The sequence below is a fragment of the Lactuca serriola genome, chromosome 6, assembly GCF_051521515.1.
Source record: "Lactuca serriola cultivar US96UC23 chromosome 6, Lser_US96UC23_V15, whole genome shotgun sequence".
In the NCBI taxonomy this organism is placed as follows: Eukaryota; Viridiplantae; Streptophyta; class Magnoliopsida; order Asterales; family Asteraceae; genus Lactuca; species Lactuca serriola.
In genome coordinates this window covers 144,611,034-144,615,189 of record NC_136413.1, presented here as the reverse complement: position 1 = coordinate 144,615,189, position 4,156 = coordinate 144,611,034, and the positions used below count along the sequence as shown (strand labels likewise).

General features: G+C 43.0%; 1 non-coding gene across 1 annotated transcript; it reads left to right on the top strand.

Moving 5' to 3' along the window:
* The first annotated feature begins 598 nt into the window (after positions 1-598).
* Positions 599-816, top strand: LOC145060672 (small nucleolar RNA U3). The gene has a single exon (XR_013686886.1). It is a non-coding gene; the product is annotated as a small nucleolar RNA U3 (small nucleolar RNA).
* The last annotated feature ends 3,340 nt before the right edge of the window (positions 817-4,156 follow it).

The window sequence follows — 4,156 nt, the reverse complement described above, 5'->3', positions numbered from 1 at the left end:
GTAGCTGCAGCTTATAAGCCACCAGACCAATTCGGGCAAGAATCTCGAACGGCCCGATGTATCGCAGATTTAGTTTTCCCCGCTTCCCAAAACGGATCCCTTTCTAGGGAGAGACCTCTAATAGTACTTAATCTCTGACTTGGAATTCTAGAGGTTTTCGTCGTTTGTCAGCGTAACTCTTTTGTCGCTCACACGGCGTTTGAAGTTAGGCTTTGATTTGGATTATCTTCTTTGTAGTTTCTCAAATGATTCCGGGTCCTATAAGAGTGCTGCTCAACAATTGCCCTCTTGCCAGCTGGGTGTCACCTACCTCAACCCAATAGAGAGGGAACATGCATTTGCGACCATATAAGGCCTCAAAAGGGGCAACCCATAAACTCGCGTGATAACTGTTGTTATACGAGAATTCAATCAAGGGCAAGTGGGTATCCCATGACTTGTCGAAATCGATCACACAGGCTCGGAGCATGTCTTCGAGTGTTTGGATGGTTCGCTCGCTCTGGCCATCGATTTGAGGTTGGTAGGCAGTGCTCATGACTAGTTGCGTCCCTATAGCCATCTGGAGTGACTGCCAGAATCACAAAGTAAATCTACTATCACGACCTTACTTGAACATGATCTGTTCTATAGGCTTGTACCTCTGTATTCTTGATTCCTAAGAAGACAGAAACCCATGTCTGGTTGATGAACCACGACCATGTAATCAGAGTGTGATTAACAGAGCTTTATGTGTGGTCTTGGCCGTGGCTCAATAGATGATCGTTATGCAGCTCATTTCATAGGTCTTGACATGGTTACATGGTTATCTGATAGACCATCATTCTCTTTGATATAAATCCGTGTTAATCTTTCCATATTGTACGATTCTTTTATTGGCCGGAAATGAGCAGATTTAGTTAACCTATCGACAATCACCCAGATAGCATCCAATCCATCTACCGTCTTAGGTAATTTGGTTACGAAGTCCATAGTAATCCTTTCCCATTTCCGCTCGGGTATTACTGGTTGTTGTAATAGTCCCGAGGGCTTTTGATACTCTATTTTCACCTTGGCACAAGTGAGACACTTGCCCACGTAAGTGACACTCTCTGCCTTCATATTTGGCCACCAATAATGTTGATTAATGTCAAGGTACATCTTATCCGAACCTGTATGGATGGAATATCGCATTTTATGAGCTTCGTTCATGATTTTATTTTTCTGAATCCCCCAAGTTTAGGGACCCAGATTCTATTCATGAAGTAGTAAGTTCCGTCCTCCATGACTTCAAAGTTCTTATCCATCCCACGCAGTGTTTCTTCTGTGGCGTTCTCTGGATTTAATGCATCTGATTGGGTTCCTTAATCTGTGAGGTTAGGTGGGAGTTGATGGTTATTGATAGGGTTTTCACCTGTCGACCTGAGTATTCTTTCTTGCTCAGGGCATCAGCTACCATGTTATCCTTGCTTGGGTGGTACTTGATCTCGCATTCATAATCATTTAACAGCTCAACCCACCTTCTCTACCTCATGTTTAGCTCCCTTTTGTTTAGAATGTGTTGGAGGCTTTTGTGATCGGTGAAGATGGTGCACTTTGTACCGTATAGGTAGTGCCTCCAAACTTTTAGGGCGAAGACCACAGCTCCCAGTTCGAGATCTTGAGTGGTGTAATTTACTTCATGCGTCTTGAATTGCCTGGATACGTAAGCTATCACCTTTCCACGCTGCATGAGGACACAACCTAACCCTTGATTCGAAGCATCGCAGTAGACTACGAAGTCTTTGGTTCTCTCTGGTAAGGATAGCACTGGTGCACTACAGAGGGCTCGCTTCAAGGTTTGGAAGGAGGCTTCTTGTTTTTCTGTCCAGTTGAAAGACACGCCTTTTTGTGTCAAGGCGGTGAGAGGTTTGGCTATTTTGGAAAAATTCTGGATAAACCTTCGGTAGTAGCCTACGAGACCCAAGAATTGTCTGATTTATGTTGGTGTTTTCGGAATCGCCTAGCCTTCAATGGCCTTTATCTTGGAATGATCTACGTGAATCCCTTCCTCGCTGACTACGTGACCCAAAAAGTTTACACTGTGGATCCAGAACTCGCATTTGGAGAGCTTCACATATAATCTTTCAGCTCTTAGGGTTTCCAATATTTGACGGAGATGTTGACCATGCTCTTCTTTGCTTCGAGAGTATATAAGAATATTGTCGATGAAGACGATTACGAAATTATCAAGGAATGGGCGGCAGACTCGATTCATGAGGTCCATTAATGATGTGGGGACATTTGTTAGACCGAAGGGTATCACAACAAATTCGTAATGAATGTATCGAGTTCAAAAGGCAGTTTTTTTAATGTCCTCTTCTCGGACTTGAAGTTGATGATAACTAGATCTTAGATCTATTTTGGAGAAGTAACTAGCTCCTTGAAGTTGGTCAAATAGATCGTCGATCCGAGGGAGTAGGTATTGGTTTTTTGACAGTGAGCTTGTTTAATTCCCTATAATTGATGCACATTCTGAAAGATCCGTCCTTTTTCTTGACAAACAAGACCGGAGCTCCCCAGGGTGAGAAGCTTGGTTGGAAGAATCCTTTGCTCAACAACTCGCTTAGTTGGCAGTATAACTCCTGCATTTTGACGGGAGCTAAGTTGTAGGGTGATTTGGCAATTGATGTGGCTCCTGGTATTAGGTCGATTTGAAATTTGACCTGTCTTTCTCGGGGTATTCCCAGAAGGTCTTCTAGAAATACATCTAGGAATTCACATGCCACTTGGATGTCTTTAGTGTTTACTTCATCTTTGGTTTTATCCACAACATGAGCGAGGAAAGCATAGTTTTTCTTGTGCAGGCACTTTTGTACCTTGATGCACGAGATGAGACGAAGATTGACTCCAAGTTTATCACCATAGATTATTAGGGTTTCATGGTTGCGAAGGTGAAGGTGAACGTCCTTTTCGCGACACATAATATCATCATGATGGGGGCTTAACCAGTCCATGCCAATTATCACATCAAAACTCCTAATATTTAGTGGCATCAAATCTATTTGAAATGAATGGTTGTTTAGTGTTAACGTGCAACTTACGTAAACATATTTGGTTGTTTTAGTTTTCCCATTTGCCATCTCCACCATTTAGGCTTCGTTGAGCTTATAGGGTTATTGATTTAGTAAGTGTTTGAATTTGTTACAAACGAAGCTTCGCTCGGCTCCACTATCGAATAAAATGCATGCATAAGTGTTGTTAAGTAGGAATGTACTAGTAACAACCTTTGGGTCCTGAACTGCTTCACCTTGACCCAAGGTCAATACCCTTCCTAATACTCATTCCCCCGGGTTGTTGGCTTTGGGGCAATCACGTTTGAAATGAACAGTTCCTCCACACCCGTAACAAGTGTAGTTGGCCCCAACATTCTTGTTGTTGTTATTGTTGTTGTGATTGTTGTTGTGGTTGGTATTTGACTGTTGGTTCTGTTGAGGCTGAGTTCTACACTATCTTGCGGTATGACCCTTTCGGTTGCAACTCGTGCACTGCATCTCCCTGCATTCTCCATGGTAGTGAAAACTGCATTTGCTACATTTGGGTAGGGTCCCTGAGTATTGTTTGGTAGTATTTGGTGTAGATGAGGCTGGAGCATGTGGTGTTATGGTAAATTGAGCAGTAGTAGCACGGACAACTACTGTTTGTTGTTTCTTTGATGACTCTTGGGTTTGTCGCCCTTTCCGCTTGTTGTTCTTGCCTTTCTTGTTATCACTTTCATTCTTTCCTTTTGTTTCCCCTACCTTGGCGCCCTTCTTGTTTCCATGGTCGTATAACATCTTCGATAAACTTTTAGCACTTTCATATGTTGTCGGGTTCACTGTGATTACATTCCCTTGGATTGGAGAGGTCAATCACCAAATGAATCTTTCTATCTTCTTCCCTTCGGATGTGATCATCCCTGGACACAAAAGAGACAGCTCACTAAACCTTGATATGTAAGCATCGATGTCAGAGTTTTGGACAGTGAGGTTCCACAGTTCTTGTTCCATCTTCTGGATTTCTCCCCTTGGATAGTACTTAGTCATCAACATTTCCTTAAGCTCCTCCCATGGCATAGCGTTCGCCACAGGGAATGTCATGGCCTCCACGTGACCATTCCACCAAGAGAGAGCTTGATCAACGAATACGCAAGCCGCAAACT